This window comes from Ornithorhynchus anatinus, chromosome 14 (assembly GCF_004115215.2).
Source record: "Ornithorhynchus anatinus isolate Pmale09 chromosome 14, mOrnAna1.pri.v4, whole genome shotgun sequence".
In the NCBI taxonomy this organism is placed as follows: Eukaryota; Metazoa; Chordata; class Mammalia; order Monotremata; family Ornithorhynchidae; genus Ornithorhynchus; species Ornithorhynchus anatinus.
The window spans coordinates 24615636-24643141 of NC_041741.1; positions in this window are offsets into that span (position 1 = coordinate 24615636).

The following is a 27506-nucleotide window of genomic DNA, read 5'->3' on the forward strand; positions in this document are numbered from 1 at the left end:
CCTCCTCCTCCTGGGCATTCCACTCCATTCCTTTGCACATTATCAAAACTCTTGTCCTCTCCCTAACAACCATCTTCAAGTGCTCACTCTCCAGTGGCTTCTTCTCCGATGCTTTCAAACATGCCCATGTCTCCCCTATCCTAAAAAAGCCCTTCCTTGACCCCACAGCTCCCTTTAGTTTATTGCTCCATCTCTGGCCTACCACTCCTCTCCAAATTCCTTGAGTGAGTTGCCTACACCCTCTGTCTCAAATTCCTCTCCTCCAATTCTCTCCATGACCGTCTCCAATCTGGCTTCTGTCCCCTTCACTCCACCAAAACCACCCTCTCAAAGGTCACCAGTGATCTCCTTCTTGCCAAATCCATCCTTATCCTCCTTGTGATCTCTAGCTGCCATCCACATGTGGACCACCCCTTTCTGGAAACATTATCCAACCTTGGCTTCACTGACTCTGTCCTCCCCTGGTTTTCCTCCTCTCTCTCTGGTCGTTCATTCTCAGTCTCCTCTGTGGGCTCCTCCTCTGCCTCCCACCACCTAAATGTGGGGTACTAAGCACTTAAGAGGGTATGAGCATTAGAATATTAACAAGTCAGGTGTTTCAGTCATATGGCTGCCTAAAGCCCTTTTTTCCCCCTTGGGGAAACAGGTTTTAGCCTAAAAAACCCCACAAGTGAACAGGCATAGTTTAAGCAGAAAAGAATAACTTTACCAAACGGAACCTCTCTGGCTCAACCTTTGGAAAGCAGGGTGGTTTTTAACCATGGAGAATACTGGAACTAGAATTTTCCGCTCCGGTCTAGCTCCGAATCTGAAGAATCACTAATGAATTTAATCCTTCCCCACCCCTGAGAGACCTTTTTCACTTGCCAATAACCTCAGTCATGCCCTGTTTGATTTCTGCAGCCTGGTTAGATCTCCCAAATGCTCAGTGATAACACTTTCCAAATTTTCTGGGGAGTTTGATCTCAGAGTCTTACTATCTTAGCTAGAAGGAATTGCAGCACACTCAGCCTTTGATCTGTCATAAATTGCCATTTGGAAAATGCCTGGTCTAAATCAGCTCTGAGCTGACTTGAAGCTGTACTAAACCTTGTGCCTTTAATGGGTCATTTTGTCTCGATCTGGCAGAAAGCTTCCCTGGGGAAGGGTGGTGGTGGGCCATCTCCCAGAGCAGTCCTATTGAACCCCTGGCTTAAGGTCTAATTGAGCAGAGATTGTCCGTTTATTGCTTATGCCTGGAATTAATGAAGTGACAGCTTCCCTCTTTAAAGCTGGGGTTTCTTCCAAAATTTCCCCATTTGGCACCTGTTACTACCATTGCTAGCCAGCACTTGCAATGGAAGCATATTCTGTGGCAACCTTGCCATGTTAAATAGAGCCTCTAGAGATTTATTAAAATTCTCCCAATCCAGATCCAAATCCTTTTTCAGACAGGAGCAATTTATCCCACTCAGGGATGCCAAATTGTTAACTGTAGACGCTTACCACAAGAGATTCAAATAGAGGCCAAATAATAATAACTAGAAAAATAATAATGAATATGCTAATACTTGTGGTTAACAAGTCTCTTGTAAGTATAGTGGTATCTTCACCTGTCATGCAGGTTTGATTCCCCAAATGTAATTAGCAATTGGTTCTCCCCTTCTAGACTGCAAACTTATTGTGGTCAGAGAGTGTGTCTATTTATTGCTACATTTTAACTCTCCCAACCACTTAGTACAGTGCTCTGCACACACAAAGTGCTCAGTAAATAGGATTAACTGAACATGCTAGTTAAGCACTTACTATGTATCAAGCACTGTGCTGAGCATTAGGATAGATACAGGTTTGTGATGGTGGACACAGTCCCTGTCCCACATGGGGTTCACTCCCTAAACAGACCTTGAACAGTGGATTGGATTACACTACATTCCTGCATTGATATAGATCGGAATACCTTTCTCTGCCATTCTATGGTCCTGATGCCGCCAGAAAAGTTTATCTGCACAGCTTGAAATGGTAAAGTACCTTTCCAGGCCCATAAGACGGTCAATCGTTGAACACTTACCATGTGCAGAGCACTGCACTGCTCATTTGGATGATTACAACATAACAGTACAAAGAGTTGGTAGACATATTCCCTGCCTACAATGGGTTTATATTCTAGAGGAGGAGTCAGACAATATAAATCGACATATAAATTATGGATCTATAGTCAGTGCTGTGGGGCTGAGGGGAGGACCAAATCAGGACAACGCTAAACACTGTGAGAAGAGGAAGAAATGAGGGCTTAGTCTAGGAAGACCTCTTGGAGAAGACATGCCTTCATTAAGGCTTTGAAGGTGGGGAGAGTAATTGTCAGCTTTGAAGACCGTGGTTATGAAGTTTGCATGAAGCAAGATCTGCAGGGCTCATATATATGGCCTCATTAAACTATTTTATAATTAGAGAAAGTCAGTGGTATGAAGTGCTTTGTAAAGATGGAAAGACCTATAAATGTTTATGTTGTTTAATGTGAAGGAAAAGAAAATAAATGATTTATTGTGGCAGTGGTATTTTTCAGTAATCAAGTCTTCTTTATGCCACCTCAAGAAGACTATGTTGACAAAGTGAAGGTAGTAAATGTCATACTTTGAAAAACCAAGTGACTTTGGTGTTACAATCAATAGGAAACATTGTTCTGCCAAGTATGACAGATAAAAATGACATAAAGTGCCATTTACCCAACAAATCATCACCATCTCCCTTCTAAAAACAACCTTGGGATACCCAGATCACCCATAATATTGTACTTCTAGAATACATAGCAACTTCTTCAGTTTTCAGTTGTCTGAGAGAAATATGCTCAGAGCATTTCCATTGCTGATTCCCACTACATTTCCTATGGTAATATGGTGTAATCACATATATGTTTAATTCAATCATGCCTATTTTCACTTCAGACTTTGGTATTTGTTAAACAATTACTAGGTGCAGACACTCAGACACTGTACTAAGTTTTAGGGTAGATACAAGATCCTTAGGTTGGACTCAGTCCACCTTACATAGAGCTCACAGTCTTATTCCCTATCTTATAAATGAGGCAACTGAGGCACCGAAAAGTTAAATGACTTGCTCAAGGTCACACAGCAGACAAGTGGCAGATCCCAGGACTAGAACTCAGATCCTCTGACTTCCAGGTCCATGTTCTATCCACTAGGAAATGCTAGCTGCTTCCCACATTGCTTCATGTAATAAGCACTAAATTAATACTGTAATCACAATCATCATCTATTGAAGCTCTCCAAATGCTTAGTACAGTGTTCTGCACACAGGTATCAATAAATACCATTGATTGATTAATTGATATGGTGACCCTGGAAACCAGAATGTGACATTGTCAAAGGAGAGTGGTAAGTTACCCCAGTGGCTTTGCAACTCCACTGTCTTCTTTACGCACCTGCGTGCACACACACACAAAACCTCCCCACCCCCCCAGGGAGTTAGACACCTGAAGCATCTTCCCCCCCAAGTCCACAGTCTTGCAGAGTCATTATATTTTCTTAGAGTCTTATATTTTATATTTATGGTTAGAGCACTGGTTATCAGAAATTTCCTCATAAAGTTTCTTCGGGGAATGAAAAGTGCAGCTCCCTTCCAAACCTTTGCAGTCCTATTTAAAGCCCTTCTAAAGACTTAGATTTAAAATGAAAATGATTTAGATTTTTTCACTTGACAAGCCAAATTCTATATCTCACAGTCACAGTCAAGGGCTTTCTATATTGACAAGCAATTTTTTGTAGTTCAGTTAAAGGAGGATTCAATTTCTATTGTTTTCTTTAATCTCATCATGGTGACTTAAATATTATGTTTTGGTAGGTTGATCTTCTGTGAGATGAATGGAATAAAGGGATAATTTGTCTTTTTAAAGTGATGATTCATGAAGTTCAGTTTTCAAATTCTGCATTTTCCTCTGGCAATCTTCCTATTAAAAGAAAAAAAATGTGTTACGAAGAAATGTCATAAACATGCCTGGGCAGTAGTTAGTGAATAGCTGGAATAGGAGTTTACTGTGTCCAACCTGACTTGTATCCATCCTCTCACTTAGTACAGTGCCTGGCACATAGAAAGCACTCAACAAATACCACAGTTATTATTATTGTAGAAAGAGTGTCAGTAATCACAATTGACTGTTCTCTTAAATTATCATCCATTGTGTGGCAGCCATTAAAAATGCCAATCAAGGTTGGGTATCATCATGGTTATGATATGCTCTGCCGTTATACAAAACTATAATGTGTCAACATCTTGGAATGGTATATGCAGTTCTGGTCAACATTTTTAATTCACTCAATCGTAATACTGTGTGCAGAGCACTGTACTAAGCGGTTGGAAAGTACATTTCAGCAACAAATAGAGGCAATCTCTGCCCACAATGAGCTCACAGTCTAGAATGGGGGAAACAGATATCAAAACAAGTAAACAGGCATCAATAGCGTCAATATAAATACATATAATTATAGATATATACACCATTAATAAAATAGAATTATAAATATGTACATATATACACACAAGTGCTGTGGGTTAGGGAGGGTGGTAGAGCAGAGGAAGAGAGTGTGGGCGATGGGTAGGGGGAGCAGAGGAAAAGGGAGGCTTAGACTGGGAAGGCCTCCTGGAGTAGGTGAACATTCAGTAGGGCTTTGAAGAGGGGAAGTGTGCTAGTCTGGTGGATTTGAGGAGGGAGGGCATTCCAGGCCAGAGGAAGGACGTGGTCAATGGCGGGACTGGTGAGAATGAGGCACAATGAGGATGTTAGTGGCAGAGAAGCGGAATGTGCGGGCTAGGCTGTACAAGGTGAGAAGGGAGGTAAAGTAGGAGGGTGCAAGGTGATGGAGATCTTTGAAGCCAACAGTAAGGAGTTAAAAGGCATAATACAACTAATAAGAAGAATCAGGGTACTTAAGTGCTTACTCTGTGCCAAAGCACTGTAGATACAAGATAAACAGGTCAGACACAGTCTCCCACACAAGGCTCACAGTATGAAAGGCAGAGGGAAACAGGCATTTAATACTCATTTTGCAAATGAGGACTCTGAAGCACAGAGAAGTTAAGAGATTTGTCCAAGGTCACACAGCAGGCAAATGTCAAGATCATAATTAGAATCCAAGTTCTGATTCCTTCTCCTGTGTCCTTTCCACTAAACAGTGCTACTTCTCTGTACTTTCTCTGTATAGGGGAAGCATAGAGAAGACAAACCAAAATGATCCAGGGGATGAGTTTCCTTAGTCATTGATTACTTCCAGAAATTGTGCATGTTGAAATAGTAGCAATCCAGGAGGGGCTTGGATAAAACCATAAATTTCATACTATTAGTGAAAGTTGTACCACAAAAGGGAAAGATTAGGGATGAACAGGTTGTTCCAGTATTCAAGGTTTCCTGCTGGAACAGCACTCCTAATTCCTGCTTCCTGAGATCCCTATTCCCCGGCCGCTGCCGCAGTGCCCCTGCGTCTCCCCCTTCTATTGGTTGTAGGATCTTTAAGTTTAGGATTTTTCTGTTTATTCATTCAATCATATTTATTGAGTGCTCACTGTGTGCCGATCACTGTACTAAGTGTTTGGGAGAGTACAATATAACAGACATAATCTCTGCCTAGAACTAGCTTAAAGTGTAGAGGAGGAGAAAGATCTAAAGTGAGAGACTAATGAAGCTTGTAAGAAGTTACTATCAATCAGTTATATTTATTTAGTGCTTACTGTATGCAGATCATTGTTCTAAGCGCTGGGAAGAGAACACTAAACAGACCCATTGAGAAACAGCGAGGTTTAGTGAATAGAGCGTGAGCCTGGGGGACAGAAGCACCTGGGTTCTAATCCTGCCTCCAACACCTGTCTGTTGTGTGACCTTGGGCAAATCACTTCACTGTGCCTCAGTTACCTTATCCATAAAATGGAGATTAAGGTGGTGAGCCCTGTGTGGGACAGGGATCACATCTAACCCAGTTACCTTGTATCTGCCCCAGTACTTAATACAGTGCCCAACACACAGTAAACCCTAAACAAATACCACAATTATTATTATTAATCCCCATACACAATGAATAAAAGTCTAGAGGGGGCTCACAGGGTAGAAGGAGTTTACAATCAAGAGAAGATATGGAGTTTGATTAGCTACAGGGTTTTAAAAATATTCAATTAATCCATTGTATTTATTGGGTGCTTACTGAGTACAGAGCACTGTACCAAGAATTTGGTTAGAGTACAATCTAAGAGAGTTGGTAGACACATTCCCGGCCCCTAGGTAGCATAATTATCTGTTATATATCATTTCACCTACCAGATTAATAATAAAAACTGTAGTATTTGTTTTATGCTATGTGCCCAGCATCATATAAAGTGTTATAAGTTGTACAGTTGGACACAGTCCCTATTCCACATGGGATTCACAGTCTAAAGGGGAGGGAGAACAGGTATTTGGTCTTCCTTTTATAGATGAGGAAACTGTGGCAGAGAGAAGTGAAGTGATTTGCCCAAGGGCACAAAGAAAGAAAGTGGCAGAGACAGGATTAGAACCCAAATCTTCTGACTCCCAGCTCTATTGCTTCCCTGGATGGTGTATTATGGGAAGTAGGGCCAGTACGGGTTACTTTAATAAGATTTGTTTTGAATGATAATTTCTGTTTTTCTTCCCTTCAGTAATTGGTACCAAATTTCTTGATACCTGAGGAGGACAGGGGTAACAATCAATCAGTGATATTTACTGAGTGCTTGCTGTGTGCAGAGCCCTGTACTAAGATGGTGGGAGAGTGAGAAGTACCGTGGTTTAGAAGAAAAGGCACCGGCCTGAGAGGCAGAGGACTTGGGTGCTAAGCCCAGCTTCTCCACCTGTTTGTTATGTGCCCTTGGGCAAGTGGCTTAACCTTTGTGTTCTTGAGTTATGTCATCTGTGAAATGGGGATTAAGACTGTGTGCCCCATGTGGGACAAGGACTGTGCCCGGCCTGATTAACTCATATCTACCTCAGTGCTTAGTACAATGCCTGGCACTAAGTAAGCACTTAATAAATATAAAAAAAAGGTTAAAAAAAAAAGATGAAAACACTTTGGATATCAGCAGAAAACTCTACATCACTGGCTGACAGCACTTGCCTGCCTTTCTGCACCAGACTTTGCTTAGTAGCTGTCCTAAGCCCTTACTAGATTGTCTAAATGGGTACCATGGTTACACATTTATGATTTAACCTCTCATTTCGCATCGAGTTGTCATTCATCATGCTTAGTGAAAAGGGCACAGGCTTGGGAGACAGAGGTTGAGGTTCTAATCCCGGCTCTGCCACTTAGCTTTGTGACTTTAAGCAAGTCATGTAACTTCTCTGTGCCTCAATTACCTCATCTGTAAAATGGAGATTATGACTGTGAGCCCCATGTGGGACAACGTGATTACCTTGTATCTACCCCAGCACTTAGAATAGTGCTTGGCACAGAGTAAGCGGTTAACAAATACCATCATTATTGTCATTTGAAGAAAAATAAGGAAATGCATTCTGAATTTATTTGTCAACTGAGAAATGGTGAGGAATGAGCATGGCCTCATACAAAAGACAAGGAATCTCATAGAATATACTTTGGAGAAATATGTCATTATACTGGTTTGGAAGGAACTCAGTTCAAGAGTCCTGGAAGTTACAGCCTTAGAAATTTTATAAAAATTATGCTGCACATAATTAAAGCATAGAAGTTAAAATGATATGCAGGCAATATGAAATTTTACATATGCCTCAGGGAACAGAGGGAGTTATACCTTTGAATTTCTTGATTTTCTGTGTTATTAAAGTTCAGTATTAATGATGCTTTAATAAGGGGTTTTATATTTAATTTGCACTATCAGGATGCTTTAGACTCTATATTGTTGGAATTTTTTCTTTGCTTTAGCCTCTCTGTATTAACATTCTATTCTTTTAAAAGCATTTCCTTTAAAACAGCTTCTATTTAATTGAAACAGAGATAATAAGAACCTCAGGCATTAGAGTACTTACTGACCTATTTTTTTTTTTACCACAAAATTAGTAATGATTTCAACTTGAAATGAAGAAGATATTTTTCAAAGTTTCTAGTCTATAGAGACAAGTTGCTCCACATGGTTCATATGTTTCATTGTTCAAAGGGAAGTTGTTATTGTTCAAAGGGAAGTTGCTGACTTGCAAATGAAAACTGGAATTAGTGATGATTTGTCTTTGAGAATTGAAAAAAAATATTTTTATGAGTAAAATAGAGGGGGAGGAGCTGAACAGTAATTCAAAGAGCATGAGGGGCAGGAGGAGGAAGCGGGAAAGCATGGATTATTGCAGGAGCTCATAGGGATTGGATCTCAGACTCGAGAGCATGTTGGATTTCAAAGGCTCCTGTCCACTGATTTTACTTTATTGATATAAGGAAGTCTTGCTAAAGCCTGATGTATGTGGTGCCTCTTCTGTTCAAATCCCAACTCCTATTTTAGCCTCCCCCATCACTTTCCAGACATTACCATGACCTACTTTTTCTGCCATCTTCCACTTTCTCTGTGCTACCTTTGCTGCACTGGCATCTATTGTTAATCAAAAATATATGAAGGCCCCTGTTAGAGACAGAGGAGTCACATCCCTCCAACCCCAGCATAGTTCGCTGCAGAATGAAACAACACAGCAGGAGGTTTAAAGCAGTATGGTTTTCTAGGTAGGGATATATGTGGCAACCAACACGTAGCTATTCATGGTCTCTGATTATCAGAGGCAAGATCCCGGAGTCACAAGCCCCTTTTACCCCCTCTAAGATCTCCAGCCTCTTCATGATTCCTCCCTTTACCATTTCACTTATCATGCAGTCTGTACCATTTTCCAGACATTTACACTTCTCATCTTTTTTGGTTTGTGTGTAAACTTATGTTCAGTGCTTTTTTTTAAAACGGTATTTGTTAAGCATTTACTCTGTGCCAAGTACCGTACTAAGGGCTGGGGTAGATTCAAGATAAATAATAATAATGTTGGTATTTGTTAAGCTCTTACGATGTGCCAGAACTCTGTTCTAAGCGCTGGGGTAGATACAGGGTAATCGGGTTGTCCCACATGAGGCTCACAGTCTTCACCCCCATTTTACAGATGAGGGAACTGAGGCACAGAGAAATTAAGTGACTTGCCCACAGTCACACAGCTGACAAGTGGCAGAGCCGGGATTTGAACCCATGACCTCTGGCTCCCAAGCCCGGGCTCTTTCCACTAAGCCAAGCCCATATACCATATGGGGCTCACAATAAATCCCCATTTTACAGATGAGGTAACTGAGGCCCAGTGAAGTGACTTGCCTAAGGTCACACACCAAACAAGAGGCAGAGCTGGTGTTATAACCCAGGTCCTTCTCACTCTCAGGCCTGTGCTCTATCCAATAGGTAATGCTGATTCTCTGTTATCAAACTCACTTTTTGTCAGCCAAAATCTAGGCAGTCTTTACCTGAAGTCTCCTATATTAGCTCCGTATTTTGACTTAGACTTCCTCCTAATCTTATTTTGCCATAACTGAACCTTCCTTGTTTTGTTAAGGCTGTTCTCAGGAGTCTGTCACTATCTTATTTTCTATTGTAGGTGGAGATGGATTTTAAAAGAGTGGGGAGATGTGCTCAGAATGTCTTTTTAGAAACATGATTTGGGCAACAGAATGAGATATGGACTGGAGAAGAAAAAAAGTAGAAAGCAGGAAGGTCAGCAAGGAGGCAAATATGACCAGTGCTTCGTCCATATGATAGCAGTTTGGATGGACGGGAAGTGGTGAAATTTAGAGATGATGTGAAAGTAGACCCAGTTGTATTTCTGTCCTACTTTCCCAACCATTTAGTATATGCACTGCACTTAATAGATGGTTAATAAATTACTATTACTACTATATAATGAAATATTTGAGGAGGGTCACCACCTTAATTTATATATTTGAGTGGGAATTTTAGTGTTTTTCTATTTCACATAGTGTGACTTTTCTCAAAGTTAGAATTAGTTGGATCAATCATAATTATTGAGTGCTTACAGTTAGCAGAGCACTATACTAAGCACTTAGGAGAGTACAATACAACAATCAACAGATTCATTCCCTGCCCAAAGTAAGCTTATAGTCTAGAAGGGGAGAAAGACAGTATAAATAAATTTATGGATTTGCACATAAATGCTGTGGGGCTGAGGGAGGGATAAATAAAGAGTGCAGATCCAAATACAAGGGAGACATGGAAGGGAAAGGGAGGAAAGGAAATAAGGGTCTAGTTGGGGAAGGCGTCTTGGAGAAGTAGTGCTTTCATTGAGGCTTTGAAAGTGAGGAAAGTGATAGTCTGATGAATATAAAGAGGGAGGGCATACTAAGCCAGAGGCAGGACTTGGGTGAGATGTCAGCAGAGAGATAGAAGAAATCAGGGTACAGTGAGTAGGTTGATGTTAGAGAGACAAGTATGAGGGCTAGGTTGCTGTAGGAAATCAGGGAGATAATGTAGGAGGGGCAAAGTGATTGAGGGCTTTAAAGTCAAAGATAAGGAGTTTCTATTTGATGCAAAAATGGATGGGATACCACTGGAGGTCCTTGAGGGGTGGGGAAACATGGTCTGAAAGTTTTTGTAGAAAAATAATCCAGGCAGCAAAATGAAATATGGATAGCAAGGAGACTGTTACAGTAATCAAGGCAAGATAGGATAAGTGCTTGGATTTAATATGGCAGCAGTTTGGGTGGAGAGGAAAGGATGGATTTTAGCAATCTGTGAAGTTTGATTTGGTGACAGATTGAATGTGAAGGTTGAAAGAGAGAGATAAATTGTGGATAATTCCCAGATTATGGTCTTGTGAGACAGGAAGGATGTTAGTGCTTTCTACAGTGACAGGAAAGTTAAGGAGAGGATAGAGTTTCAGTGGAAGTTGAGGAGTTCTATTTTGGAGATGTTAAGTGTCAATTTGTTTATGAACGTAAGGTAGTTGGGTCCAAAATCCAACTTGAGAAAATTAGATGGGTTCAAAAGATTGAAGGCCTCTGGGGGGAACAGGACAGATTTGTGGGGGCAATAGGGGAGAAAATGTAAATGAGGAGATTGTGGTTGGATAGAGTGATTTCAGAGTTGGTGAAGGTAGAGATTGAACCATAGTTAGAGATGATGAGATTGAGTATGTGTCGACATTGATGAGTAGGCAAGCTGGAGTGGAGCAGGAGATAAGTTGGAATTGAAGTGGTAGTGGGCAGTGAAAGCATTTCCAGGAATATCCACATGAATACTTTAGTCCTCAAGGATCATTGTAGGGATACAATAGGAGAGAAGGTGTGTGACAGCAGGATTAAGGTCATATCTTCACAATGGCCAGTTTTCTGCACTTCAGATGGATTCTTCCTTGGCGATGGAAGCGTGCTCAGAGGTTTATTAACATGTTGTTGCCGTCGGCATAATATTCCCCTTTGGTGATTCGTTCATTCACTCGTATTTATTGAGCACTTACTGTGTGCAGAGCACTGTATGAAGCACTTGGAAAGTACTTAGCAACAAATAGAGACAATCCCTGCCCACAACGAACTCACAGTCTAGAAGGGAAGAGATAGGCATCAAAATGAGTAAACAGGCATCGATAGCATCAATATGAATAGAATTTTAGATATGTACACATCATTAACATAAATAGAGGTGGGTCCACTGTACTCTTCAGTCATGAAGTGCAGTAGAATTCAGGGATGGGGCTCAGTTCTGTCTTGTCATAGAGGATCATGTCCCTCTTCTGTAGGCTGGATCCCTATCTTGTCTGAAGTGAAATACAGAGAAGGCAGTGGCAGTGTGGTTCTGAGGCTGGATAATGCTTGGTGTTATGAGGTTATCAGTCAGTAACCTAGTGGTATTTATTGAGCACTTACTGTGTTCAGGTTACTGTATTAAGCTCTTGGGAGAGTACAATCCAACAGGATTGGTAGCTGCATTATTTTCCCCTGTTCTCCCTCTTTCTCTAGTGATGACTCCAAGGGATGGAACTAAAGTTTAAAATGCTGTAGATAACTTACAGCTAACTCCAATACTCATGATTTATCCAGTCACTCCAGCTGGGCATCTGACCTGCTCAGTGAAATGTTAACTGCTTATCAAGCTGAAGACTTAATAGGTTTTAGTTAACAGAGAAGTCGTGTGGCCTAGTGAAAAGAGTATGGACCTGGGTTCTAATTGTAGCTCCTTCCTTTGCTGAGTGACCTTGGGCAAGTCACTTAACTTATCGATGCCTCTGATACATGTTCTCTGTCCTACTTAGTCTGGGAGCCCCACATTGGACATGATTATCTTTTTTTTTTTATTCCAGCGCTTGATTCAGAGGTATTAAGTTCTTGCTGTGTGTTAAACACTGTTCTAAGCACTGAGATACAAGTTAATAAGGTCAGACACAGTCCACCTCTTCCCTGGGGCTCCTGGTCTAAGTAGGAGCATTGTGGCTTAATGGATAGAGCAATGGCCTGGAAATCAAAAGAACCTGGATTCTGATCCCGCCTCTGCCACATGTCTGCTGTGTGATCTTGAGCAAATCTCTTCACTTCTCCATGCCTCAGTTACCTCATCTGTAAAATAGGGCTTAAGAGTTTGAGTCCCTTATGGGAAAGGGACTGTGTCCACCCTGATTAACTTGTATCTACCACAGTGGTAAAACAGTGCTTGGTATATAGGAAGTGCTACACAATTATCATGATTTTTATGGTTATTAGAAAGTAGATCGGGTGTTATTTTGCCTTTTGCAGTTGAGGAATCTGAGTTGGTGTCTTGCAGGTCACACAGCGGGCAAGTATCAGATGAGTAATAAGAACCCAGGTGCTCTGGCTCCCAGGCCCATGCTTTATCCAGGAGGCCATGCTGCCTCCCAAGTGCTCAGTATCATGTTTGGCACACAGTAAGTGTTTAATAAATTCCATAATTCTTATTTTTGGTGCACTCTGTGCATTATTGCATCCACACAAATATATGCACAGAAATCTTGGGGAGTTCATAGGAGAGCATTTTGAGGGCAGGTATTATGAATCCAGTTTCTTGAGTAATTGTCCAGTGTCAAATGCAATTTTCGGCAAACAGTGGATGCTCAATAAACCTTGTGACAGTATTTTAGAGCAAGAAAATTAAGCTACAAGAGAACTAGTTGAAATGAAAGCTCATTGGATGGATATGAGTTAATGTAGCAGGAAATACCAATCAGGAAGTTAATTGAACATGCTAACTATTAGGGCTATAATATTTGAGTCAGTTGTTTTGAAACACTTTATGTTCCTTTTTAATTGCTATTTAAAATAAAGCACCATTTCCATAAAAATTGCGCTCGAGAAATCATTTTAAGTAACCACCCTGGAATGTGAAGATTGCTGGGTTTGTAACATTGGCACCTAAATGTCTCATAATTACTGGCTCATGGATTGGCGGTCCTTTTCCCTAGGAAAATCCGCTGTGACAGTCTGCAAACCCAGATTCGAGTGACTTGATGTGTTTCTCTTTCCCCTCAAGATCCAAATGATTGTAATATGAATCAACTTTTATTCACACCATTTTTAAAAAAATTTTTTTGGTAACATGCTTTCTTTTTTTTTTAAAGCCATTCATTCCTTCATTGAATCCCTTAGAACAGTGCTCTGCACATAGTAAGCGCTTAACAGATACCAACATTATTATTATTACTCTATGCAGTATACTGTATGAAGCTCTTGGGAGAGTACAATATAACAATAAACGGATGCATTCCCTGCCCACAGTGAGCTTACAATGTCCCTCTAGATCCACCAAGTACTCCTATAGATCCACCAGCTGCAGAGAAGCAGCATGGCTCAGTGGAAAGAACCCGGGCTTGGGTGTCAGAGGTCATGTGTTCAAATCCCTGCTCTGCCACTTGTCAACTGTGTGATTCTGGGCAAGTCATTTAACTTCTCTGTGCCTCAGTTACCTCATCTGTCAAATGGGAATTAACTGTGAGTCTCACGTGGGACAACCTGATTACCCTGAATCTACCGCAGCGCTTAGAACAGTCTGCACATAGTAAGCGCTTAACAAATACCAACATTATTATTATTATCCATTGGGTGCCCCTACAGATTCACCAAGTGCCCTTTTAGATCCAATAGGAGCCTCTCTAGATCCACTGAGTTCCCCTATAGATCCACCAGATGCCCTTATAGATATACCAGGTGCACCTATAGATCCAGTAGATCCCTGTAGCCCCCATCCAACATCATCATCCTGCCAACCAACTCCATTACATTCTAGTTTCCCAAGTGCTTAGAACAGTGTTCTGCACACAGTAAGTGCTCAATAAATATCACTGATTGATCCCTCTAGACTGCAAGCTAGTTGTGGGCAGGAAATATGTCTACCAACTCCATGTATTAAACGATCCCAAGTGCTTAGTACAGTACTCTCCACTTAGAAAGTGCTCAGCACCATTTTTTAATGGTATTTGTTAAGCACTTACTATGTTCCAGGCACTGTACTAAGCATGAGGTAGATACAAGTTAATCAGGTTCATTCATTCATTTTACTCATTTAATTGTATTGAGCACTGCACTAAATGCTTGGAAAGTACAATTTAGCAATAAAGATAGACAATCCCTGCCCACAATGGGCTTACAGTCTAGGAGGGAGACAGACATCAAAACTAGTAAACAGGCATCAATATAAATGAATAGAATTATAGATACATACACACCAAAACAAATAAGCAAGGAATAAATTTAAGTAAATATGACAAATACGACAGAGCTGGGATTAGAACCCAAGGCCTTCTGACTCCCTGGCCTGTGTTCTACCCATTAGGCCATGCTGCCTTGATTGATGGTTTGATATTCAAAAGCATTGGATGATTTGGGTAAACAGACTAGTAACCTTTGACAGGAAAATAACAGTGCACAATCAGTTTGACCGCAGTTCTGAACCGGCTTTGTAAGTACTGCTTAGGACATTTGATTTTATTTTTCTGGTACTCTTTAGATAGTCCATAGGAAATGCAATTAAGAAACATAAATTCAAATATAATTATTTGTTGGAACACTACACATCAGTGGAGTGACAAAGCATTTCTCATAAGAAAAAAAGAAAACTTAGAAGCTGATTAAACTCTTGAAAATAGGGATCCAGTTGAGGGACTGAGAAGCAGGAAATGGAACTGACCTTATGTCTAAATATGATAAGAAACTATATTGTTTGCTTTGCACACATTCTAATGAGAATGAATCATCTTTTCTCTTATTAATTGTCATGATTTCCATAGAATGGGTTATCAAATATATTCCTAAATAGGCAGAGAGAATGCAGGCACCAGAAACAGGACTGAAATAATGCTTGTTGGCTCAGAACAGTTTGACACACCACTGAGACCATTTTCAGAAAGGTCATGGGGTTTAGCACAGACTAGAAATTTGTGTATGATCTTTGGTGTGTACTCTAGACCGTGAGCAGGCAACTTGTCTATCAACTTTGTTGTACTGTACTCTTCAAAGTGCTTAGTATAGTGCTCTGCAAATAGTAAGTGCAGTGGATAGAACATGGGCCTGGGAATCAGAAGGTTATAGGTTCTAATAATGAAAATGGTATTTGTAAAGCACTTCCTATGTGCAAGGCACTGATCTAAATGCTGGTGGGATACAAGGTGATCAGGTTGTCCCACATGGGGCTTACAGTCTTAATCCCCATTTTACAGATGAGGTAACTGAGTCACAGAGAAGATAAGTGATTTGCCCAAAGTCACACAGCTGAAAATTAGCGGGGCTGGGATTAGAACCCAAGAGCTCTGACTCCCAAGCCCGTGCTCTTTCCACAGAGCCTAACTGCTTCTCTAATCATAGCTCCATCACTTGTCTATTATATGTCATTGAGTAAGTCACTTCATTTCTCTGTGCCTTAGTTACCTCATCTGTAAAATGGGGATTAAAGCTGTAAGCCCCATGTGTGACAGGAACTGTGTCCGAACCCATTTGCTCATATCCACCCCAGTACTTAGAACAGTGCCTGGCACATAGTAAGTGCTAACAATTATTGAAAATTATATATAACTATTATAGGACACAACCAGTTGTCACTTTGCTTTTGTAGCTGCTCTGTGCTTCTGGGCAGTGGATTCTGCAGTGCTTGGTGAGGGAAGGAGTCAGATAATGAAGTGTACTTTAAATTCCCATCCCTATGTAAACATCCATTCACCTCCCCACAATAAACATTGTTAAGAAGGTAGGTGGACTCAGGTTATAGCTGGATAGGACTTCTCTTTTAAAGATAGGCCCAGGACTATATAAGATGCCATTAGATGTTTACCGTGCTTCTAGACATAATTGGTAGGCTTGAGACAAGATATTGTCTATTTACAGAGCTCCTGTTGGCACAGCTTTGTTCAGATGAGCGAAGACCTTTCCGAAAAAGACTATCCAGTCACGTATGAGTTTTTGAAAAATTGATGAGATAGGCCTTGTCCTCACAGCAGGATGACCACTGGTGGCTTTCAGGAATACTGGACAGGGACTCATGTAATGGAATAATTTAATCTTGGGCTGCCAAATAAGGTGATAATGTCACAAATGCCATTTTGTGTATGTTAATTTCACACATAGCTTAACTATGGTATTCAGTACTCATAAATGCTCATAACAGTTATAATAGGTATTAAAAAAATTACCATGTAACAAACAACTGTACTGAGTTCTGGAGTAAATACAAAGTGACCAGGAAAATAGTCTCCAAGCGCTTGGTACAGTGCTCTGCACATAATAAGTGCTCAATAAATACTATTGAATGAATGAATATAGTCCCTGTCTCCTGTGTGGCTCACAGTCTAAGTAATAGTATTTGTTAAACTAGCTCTGGAAGAGAATACTCAGGCGGGAATTAAACATATAAACTGTCCCTCAGGGAAAATGACAATTTTTGTTGATAGTATTTAAGCGCTTACTATGTGCCAAGCACTGAGGTTGATACAAGATAATCAGATCAGAAACAGTCCATGTCCAACATGGGCTCATCACCTTAATCTTTATTTTACAGGTGAGGTAACTGAGGCACACAGAAGTTGAATGACTTGCACAACATTATACAGCAGACAAGTGGCAGAGGTGGGATTAAAACCCAGGTCCTCCACCTCTCATCCTATGCTTTATCCTCTAGGTCACTCTGCTTCTCTCTCAATCTGAGTTTGTGGGGAAAAGGGATGGAAGACAGATAGGACTGATGAAACATTAAATACACAAAATAGGTTCAAAGTCTCAGAGGGGATGAAAGAGTCTGAAAAGATGCTGGACTAATTTTAATCCCAGTGCAAATAGGCACAGTGTATTCGGGAAACAGGGACCTTTAGTGAGGGAGGGTAGACAGCAATTACCCTGGTGCTTTTCTCAGTGTTTGGAGAACGGGTATTTAATTCCCCTTTCCCTGATCACAGTGACTGTAGCCTGATACCATCCCTACCTACAAGAACCTTGCATTCTACCGGGAGAGATGGAGAAAAATAAATTATAAGAAGGAGGAAATGCTTACATAGTTATGCTAATTGATATTTTTAAAAGTGAATTGGACTGAGTGGAAAGTTGCTGAGATGATAGTTTGGAGAATGTAAACTGAGGACAAGAAAAATGAATGAAGGAGAGCTTCCTGGAAAAGATGGAACTTCAGCAGGGTTTTACTGACAAGAACTGTGATCTGGTAGATTTGAAGGGGCAGGGAGTCTAAGCAGTAGGAAGCATATGAGCAAGTGGGAGTGAGGCATAGTAAGGAGGCAAGGTACGGAGGAATGGAGAATTGCAAGCTGGCTCTTCTAATAGAGTGTAAGCTCTTTGAAGGCAGGGATCATGTCTACTGATTTTGTACTGAGCTCAGCATAGGGTTAGTAGATTATATATTATATATCTGAAAATATTATGGATTGTGTGTTTGGTTGATAGGAAAGGGAGAGAGCACTGCTCTGGCAAGGAAGTCTTCCCTGCCTAAGGCCTCATTTTCCCTATCTGTCCTCCCCTCTGCATCAACTATGAACCTGTGAACTCCATAATCACTTTGACAGCCATGCCAGCCATATAGCTCTTATGTAAATAAATATCTTTATACTCCACTATTTCCCTTATCTATAATTCATTTTCTTATCTTATCTTATTTTATTTTATCTTATTTATCTTATCTTTATCTTATTTTATTTTCTTATCTTAGAGAAGCAGCGTGGCTCAGTGGAAAGAGCATGGGCTTTGGAGTCAGGGCTCATGAGTTCGAATCCCAGCTCTGCCACTTGTCGGCTGTGTGACTGTGGGCAAGTCACTTAACTTCTCTGTGCCTCAGTTCCCTCATCTGTAAAATGGGGATTAAGACTGTGAGCCCCACGTGGGACAACCTAATTCCCCTATGTCTACCCCAGCGCTTAGAACAGTGCTCAGCACATAGTAAGCGCTTAACAAATACCAACATTATTATTATTATCTGTCTCCCCCTGAGGATTTTAAGTCCCTTGTGGGCAGGGATCACATCTACCTCTCTGTTACATTGTACTTTTTAAAGTACTTATTACGGTGATCTGTACACAGTAATTGTTCAAAATGATGGGTTGATTGATTAACTGGGATGATGGAGTGCCTTAAAGTCAGGTGTTTTAAGAATGATCTTTCTCTTTACCTGCTATCTGAATTTGTATTTCTGTGTTTCGGCCTTTCCCCTTGCTCTGACTCCCCATGTCTCATCATATTTCTGTTTATATGCATCTGTTTCTCTATCCCTTGTACCTGGGACATATGAACTACCAGTCCTACTTTCCAGGGTTTATAGCCTGACTCCTGAAAGTGCACTGTTATATCACATTTTTTAAACATAGTATTTGCTAAGTACTTATTAGGTGCCAGGCACTTACTAAGTGATGGAGTACATACAAGCTAATCAGATTGGACACTGCCATGTTCCACATGGGGCTCACAGTCTTCATCTGCAAACTACAGATGAGTTAACTGAAGCATAGATAAATTAATTGACTTATGCAAGGTCAAACAGCAGACAAGTGGAGAAGTCTGAATTAGAACACAGATCTGTGAATCCCAGGCCTGTACTCTATCTACTAGGCAACATTGTTTCTCTATTTTTTGAATATTGGTTGATCTATGCTTCACTATATCTGTAGTCTGCCCCACCTGATTTTCATGCATTTCCTATCAGTTCACCATAAAACAGCAGGTTAGGTAACCTGTTTGGAAGACTCACATATTTAAGGCTTGGACTTAACTTGCTAAAATAACTTGTGTGTTGAATAGGAAGAAAAAAAAAAGCGGCCCTCAGCCAGATGGGACTTTCAAAAAGAATAAAAGAGATGTGAATAATGGCCACAATCCAAATGGGAACTCTGCTTGAATCCTAGCTGTAAGGCACTCCGTGAACATGTCTGAGAGACATTTTCAAAACAGAATAATTGTCATTAAATAATATTTTAGCCAAAAGGATTTATTTGACAGGGAATTCAAGAGGAAACCAAGATTTAAATCATGGAATCTGGGGAAAAAAATTATAAACCCTTATTTAACCTAGCCTGTCTTTCCCCATTTATTGATTAGTTGACCAAGAGGCTTCATAAAATATGGTAGGCCTAGTTCCAGACCGGCGACAGAAAACAGGGAAGATGAAAAGTCAGGCCTTGGCTGAATCCCTCCAAGAGAACTCTCAGCTTTTTTCTCTGCGGAGAACGGTCCTTATTTCTGTGAAATGCAGGAAATCCATTCTTTTGCAGGGTTTTATGTAGTGGATAGAGCATGGCCCTGGGAGCCTGAGTTCTAATTGCAGCTACACCACTTGCCTACTGGGTGACTCCAGGCAAGTCTCTGTGTTTGTTTTCCTCATCTATGAAATAGGGATGAAATACCCATTCTCTCTCCTCCCTAGACTGTGGGCCCATGAGGGACAGGATCTTTACCCAGCCTGATTATCTCATATTTAGTCCAATGCTTAGTACAATGTTTAACCAACATTATTATTCCTTTTCTTTCTCTGCAATTCCCTTAATAATTGTAGTATTCGTTAAGTGTCTACTCTGTGTCAAACAGTATATCAAGTCCTGGGGTAGATGCAAGATAATCAAGTCGGAAACAGTCTCTGTCCCAGTTGGGGCTCACAGTCTAAGTAGGAGCGAAGACAGGCATGGAATATCCATTTGACAGATGAGAAAACTGAGGCACTGTGCAGTTAAATGTCTTGCCAAAGGTCACATAGCAGATAAGTGGTGGAGTCAGATTAGAACCTAGCTCCTCTACCTCCCAGGTCTATTCTCTTTCCACTAGGCCACACTGCTTCCCTTGCCAAGCTCAACCAGGAGATCTGATTGGTGCTTCGAAATCCCACAGTTCCTACTGAAGATTGATTATAGTAGCACAGTCTTGCATCATCATACTGGTATCTTCCATTCTTCTCACATAGCCTGACCACCATTGTTGTGGGGCTGGGCTGCTGTGAACACTGTTTCTATGCTGGTTGCCTGACTCGAGTTGTAAACTTGTAAACTTTGCCCCGTGTCGTTGGAAAGTTGAAGACTTGTGAGGAGAAGAGTGGCAGAAGGCTGTTGGCTCTGTCATTGTCTGCCCCTGCACCCTTACTCCCTTCAGATCTATTTCCTCCATGTTGTTAATAATAATTATGGTACTTAAGTGCTTCCTATGTGCCACGCATTGTTCTAAGCACTGAGGTAAATGCAAATAAATTATGTGGGACACAGTTAGTGTCCCACATGGAGCTCACAGTCTTAATCCCCATTTCACAGAGGAGATAACTGGGGCCCAGAGAAATTAAGTGGCTAGTCCAAGGTCACACAGCATTCATGTGGCAGAGGCAGGATTTGAACCCTTCTGACTCCCAGGCCTTTGCTCTATCCACTAAGCCAGATGGATACAAGCAAATCAGTTTGAATGTAGTCCATTTCCCACATGGGGCTCAGTGGCCATCAAATGGGCCACTCCCCATTTTATAGATGAGTCAACGGAGACCCAGAGAAGTGACTTGTCCAAGGTCACACAGCAGACATACACAGCTGTAAGTACACACATCCTAAACGTTCCTAGAATGTTTGATGTCTGTAAAATGCTCTTCTTGACTAAGCTCCTTGTGGGCAGGAAATACATCTTCCAATAGTTATATTGTACTCTCCCAAGTGCTTAGTACAGTGCTCTGCACAGTGCTCTGCACATAGTGAGTGCTCAACAAATTCCACTTATAGATTGATTGTAATCTGAACACCTTACTGGGCTTTTTCTTATGTGCCAAAAGTCCACTAAATCAAGGAGCAATTCAGAAACAGTGAAATTGTTATAGTCCACAAAAATCCAAATTCTCAGTAATGATTCTACTATATTTTTTAAAAAATTCATCTTCAAATATTGGAGGCCTAAATATATGAAAATAATATATTCATTAAATATTACAATGCACAGCAAGTTGAAATAGAACACCTGCACATTTTTCCTAGGGGCATATGGTAATAGCATCCAACTTATTTCTATTCACTGTAATAATCGTTGCCCTTTATCAAAAATTGGAAAATAATTCAAATAGCAACCAAAACATTATTTAAAGTCATTCTGTATTTTCACAGTAACCAAACTACCAGAGGGCAATCAATTTCCAAAAGCACATGATCCATAATGACAGGAAACAACTGCATCATGGTTGTCATGGCAACAGGGTGTCTTTTTAGATTTAAATTTGTGTAGCATGGCACATCAATAACCTTCACAGATTATCATAAGCTTCAAAATGCAGGTTATATAGATTTTGTATACCATTCAATACTTATAATACTATTAGCTATTTAACAGATATATTTTGTTACACATTGGATTAATGCAACCCTAAATAACATAGTTTTCAGGATAATATGTCTGGGGGAAAAATGTATTTTGTACATTAGCATTTTGGGTGCAGAATAGGGCACGTACACATTTTTTTCTTCCAGGAAGGAAAATTAGTTTTGACTTTGAGGTTGTATATGTTTCATTTGATGAATATTTATATTTTTTTAAAAAAACTCTCTAATTTATCCCCACTAAAATGTCTAGGTATGCTAAGCTTAGTGAATTCTTACTAGATATAAATTCCTTACGAGGATCTCAGTGTTCTCTGAATTGTGCAGGGATTTCTCCTGCAGAGAGAACCCCTGTGAATAGTGAAGGAAAACAGTAACCAATGGCTGTAATTGTCAACTGGTGGAGAAGCTGTGACCTGCTTAGCACTGTAGAACAGGGCTAACAGCTGAATATCTGTGGGGAGGCAAAGAAAAGAGAACTAAAAACCCATTGAAAGCAGTTTAATTTTTGTGTTTGAATGTTTATGGAAATTAACCCTTTGATTTTAGAGGTTGACATTTTCCACTTTTCCCCACAAATACACAACTAATTATTCCTTTTAATGGAACAAGCTGAATTAGCATATCAATTGTATTAAAAGAGTCTATAGATGTGGCTTTGAAGAAGAAAAGACTGAACACCTCTCTTTTTTTTTCCATTATGATAGCATAATATTCATGAAGTTCCCAAAATAGACATGGAGCAGAGGGACTAGAAATGGATAAGCAAATAATAAGTTATCTAAGTTAGCTGTTCACACCCTGCAAGTCATGTTCAGTTTCTTGAGCACCGCCAGATCCCCAAATTAAGACTGAGAAGGTTTTTTCCTGCACTTTGCTGCTCAGTTGGACATAGGCAAGTACAGTAAGTTCTCTGGTTTCAACATGCACTCATTTTGAAAATTGCCATGCAGTCATTCTGCATAAAACTGCTTGAGAACCTCAATTATAAAAATCTTTAGAAAGAAAACATAGCAATATTATATACAAAGAGCTGATGAAGAGGCTATGACTTTTACTGTCTTTTCTCTCTTTAGAAAAAAAGTTCATTTTATTTTGAAAATTGCTAACTCTTGAGGGTATCATTAATATTTTATTATGTCACCCTGTTTAGTGGCTCTCCCATTAATTAGATGGTTTTGATTTGAGGAGGGTGCAGCTGTGTTTGAATCAATTCAAGCAATTAATCAGGATATTTAATGAGTACTTACCAAGTGCTAGGCACCATACTCAGGTGATGGGAGTATAGAGCAGTAAGAAGACTCAGGGTCTGACTTTCATTCCTCTGATCTCCAGTAGACCTTTTTCTCTCAAGAAAAACAAGACTCCAGTTCTGGATTTTGGCTGAAAAACCAAAACCTTCCCTCAAATTCCTATTGATCAATCAGTCAGTGGTATTTATTGAGCACTTTCTGTGTGTAGAGGATTGTACTAAGCACTTGGGAGAGTACAATAGTAGGCTGTCTCATATTAATGTCTGCCTCCCCCTCTAGACTGTAAACTCATTGTGGGAAGGGAATGTGTTTTCATTTTTGTATTATACTCTCCCAAGCATTTAGTACAGTACTCTGCACACAGTGAGTGCTCAATAAATACGATGTCTGACTGACTTGGTTAGGATGGCGACTGGTAACAGCCAGTAGAGCAGAGAATACATGGGCAAGAGCCTTTTCTGTGGTCTCTACTTTCAATGATGTGTGTTTTGGGCTTGTCATTAGTGATAATTTACAAAAGAAATGGTGTTTAAAAGAAGGCTTAAGTCCTTGAGAAAAGTGCATACCAACACTGCCTTGTGCAACTCTATGCAGGCAATTATCTAAGTAATTAAGCAAATAGCTTCAGGATCCCCAAAGGGCAGTTTTCAATTCCATTACTTAGTGCAGATGACAGAACCAGCCAACTTCTCTTTGCATCCCTAACAGGTGAAACTCTTTCCCCTCACCACTAGCCCCTTGAGCAAGGTTTGTGCCTGGGTGTTGAATGGCTGCTAGGGCATCCTCATTGTGAGTAGGGAACGTATCTGCTCAATCTGTTGTATTGTACTCTACCAAGCTCTTTGTACAGAGCTGGGCCACTTAGTAAGTGCTCAATAAATATCATTGGTTGATGGATCGACTGAAGCAGCATGGTCTAGTGGTCAGAGTACTGGGCTGGGAGTTAGAAGGACCTGAGTTCTAATCATGGTCTCTGCCACTTGTCTGCTGTGTGACAATTTCTCTGTGCCTCAGTTACCTCATCTGTAAAATGGGGATTAAGACCATGAGCTCTATGTGGGACATGGTCTGTGTCCAACCTGATTACCTTGTATCTACCTTAGTGCTTAGAAAAGTGCTGGGCACCCACGAAGCGTTTAACAAATACCATGTAAAAAAAAAATGATTGTGATTGTTCAATCGATTAAGATGTACTAAAGAATGGGAGAGTATAATTTTGAAAAGACACAATTCCTGCCCCTCAAGTAACTTGCAATCTAGTGTCCAGGGAGCGGCCTGACAAAGTTATTTACTAATAAAAATCAAAAGTGAATGTAAAGTTGGATGAATCAATCAATCTTACATATCTGAGCACTTATTGTTTGCAGAGAGCACTGTATTAAACCCTCAGGAGAGTACTTAATAGAGTTAGTAGCCACGTTCCTTGCCCACAAAGAGCTCACAGTATAAAAGGGTCAATAAATAGATGCATAGCTGTTTACGTATTAAGATGGTTTATCGGATAAGTATGAAAGCACTTCGAACAGCAGTGAGGATGTAAGTGCTGAGATGGTAGTTGGTAGGATATGATCCAGAGAGAAGAAAATTAATCAGGAGCTGCCTCCCGGAAAAGGTAGGATTTCAGGAAGTCTTTGTAGGATGGGAGAGCTTTTGTTTGGTACATCTATAAGGGAGGTTCCAGCTGCTAGGAGAGAGAAAGAAAGACTCTTCTCTGTCTCATGTCATTGGAACTAACTGTGGCTGCTCCTGAGTGGCATTAGTTGACTTCCCTGATTCAGAAGCAACAGGCATACTGACAGATAGGGTCCTACTTGTGTACATATCTGTAATTTATTTATATTAATGTCTGTTCCCCCTCTAGACTGATAGCTCGTTGAGGGCAGAAAATGTGTTTCTTCATTATTCTCCTCTCTCAAGCTTTTAGTACAGTGCTCTGCATGTAATAAATACTCAGTAAATATGATTGAATGCCTGGAGACATAGATAAACCTGAAGACAGTTAGGAAAGGGAACCAAGATTTGCATGTGAATGATCAGTGCCCTGAAAGTGCAGCTATCCCAGGCAGCAAGGCTTAAGGGAAATATTATTTTATCATTTTGTTTATGATAGTAATTGTGGTATTTGAGCATTTATTTTGTGCAGAGCACTGTACTAAATGCGGGTGAAGAGATAAGATAATCAGTTCCCTCATGGGGTCCTTGAACTCCTATTTTTCAGGTGAGGTAACTGAAGCACGGAGAAGTTAAATGAATTGTCCAAAGTCACACAGCAGGTACATAGTGGAGACAGGATTAGAACTCAGGTACTCTGACTTCCAGGCCCAGCTCTCTCCACTAGTCCACATCTTTTTCCAAATGTAATATGGTCTCAGTCCTCCTTCAGGGTCCCCACATTCAGTGGCAGAGGGACTGCTTTTTTAACAACTCTTTTGTTTTCTGAAAAATTTCAGAGTCTGTGGGAATTGTGTAGAATATGGTGAATGTCTGAATATGCTTTAAATATGTTATGCACTATTTATTTATAATAAGGTCTATCTCTCCCTCCAGACTGTAAGCTCATTGAGGGCCTGGCTATTGGATTGTACTCTGCCAAGCTCTGAGAGTGTTTCACACATAGCAAGTGCTAAATAAATAACACTGATTAGGTGAATATTGTTGGCTTTGTGTCCTCACTGAAGAACAGACCAGTCAATGCTAACTTTATTACAAGTATCTACCTCATTTATGGATTAGACAATTTTCAGAAAAACCTTTCCTTGACTTTTGTGACAAGCTCTGCTCTCCATTCATTCATTCAATAGTATTTATTGAGCACTTACTATGTGCAGAACACCGTACTAAGAGCTTGGAATGTACAAATCGGCAACAGATAGAGACAATACCTGCCCACTGTCGGGCTTACAGTTTCTATCTTGTGACACCTTCTGTTCCACTTTTTGAATTCATCAATGGCAGTCTCCTTCATTCGTAACACCTTCCTCTTGATGACACATAACACAAATTATAAAAAAAAGGGTATGCTTTTCCCATTTTCAATTTTTAATATTTAAATTATGATAAGGCAGGTATACGCTGTGATACTAGTGATTTTATGTTTTTATAAAATGTGGTGTTCTATCGTTTCCCCATAAGCTGATGTGGTCAATCATATTTATTGAGCACTTACTGTTTGCAGAGCACTCTAATAAGTGCTTGGGGGAGTACAACATAACAGTGTGACAGACCCAATCCCTGCCCACAATGAGCTTACAGCCTAGAGACAAGCTTACTTGAGACAAATTAGGAACTATTCTAGAACCTCTGGAAAAAAATAATAGGAAATTCCTATATGAGCCATATACTGCAACACTCCTCATGGCTCAAAGGCCCACAGGCAACAATACAATGAACACTTATTATGTGCCAAGCATTGTACTAAGTACTTGGGAGAGCACAATACAACAACAAACGGACACCTTCCCTGCTCACAAGGACCATACAGTTTAGAGGGGACTAGCAAGGTAGGCTTTTTTTCAGTGTCTTATCACCACACAATCAAATTTTTTTTTTATGCATAATCAAATTCTCTTCTGTTATTCTTAGGGTTCATTTCTTCTTTTTTGGTCCTCAGTGGGCAAGGAATAATGCTACTCTTTTTTTTTTCTTTCCATTTCTGACCTGAATTTAGTACTTGGCTCTCTATGACTCTCTAGGCCTCCTTTTGTTGTACTTTAATGTGTTCAGCTTTTCCCATACTGTGTTTGTGCCATTCATTTTAAACCATTCATTCATGTGCCATTCATTCAAACCCTCTCTCGATCCCACTTCCCCTTCCAGTTATCGCCCTATCTCCCTTCTACCCTTCCTTTCCAAGCTCCTAGAACGAGTCGTCTACACTCACTGCCTAGAATTCCTTAACTCCAATTCTCTCCTGGACCCCCTCCGATCTAGCCTCCGTCCCCTCCACTCTACCGAGACTGCTCTCTCAAAGGTCACCCATGACCTCCTTCTTGCCAAATCCAATGGCTCCTATTCTATCCTAATCCTCCTCCACCTCTCAGCTGCCTTTGATACTGTAGACCATCCCCTTCTCCTCCACACCTTATCTCAACTTGGTTTCACGGACTCTCTGTCGTCTGCTGGTTCTCCTCTTATCTCTCTGGCCTTTCATTCTCGGTCTCCTTCGCAGGCTCTTCCTCCCCCTCCCATCCTCTAACTGTAGAGGTTCCTCAAGGGTCAGTTCTTAGCCCTCTTCTGTTCTCCATCTACACTCACTCCCTTGATGAACTCATTCACTCTCACAGCTTCAACTATCATCTCTAGGCAGATGACATACAGATCTACATCCCCTCCCCTGTCCTCTCCCCCTCCCTTCAGCCTTGTATCTCCTCCTGCCTCCAGGATGTCTCTACCTGGATGTCTGCCCGCCACCTAAAACTCAACATATCCAAAACTGAGCTCCTTATCTTCCCTCCCAAGCCTTGTCCTCTTCCTGACTTCCCTATAATAATAATGTTGGTATT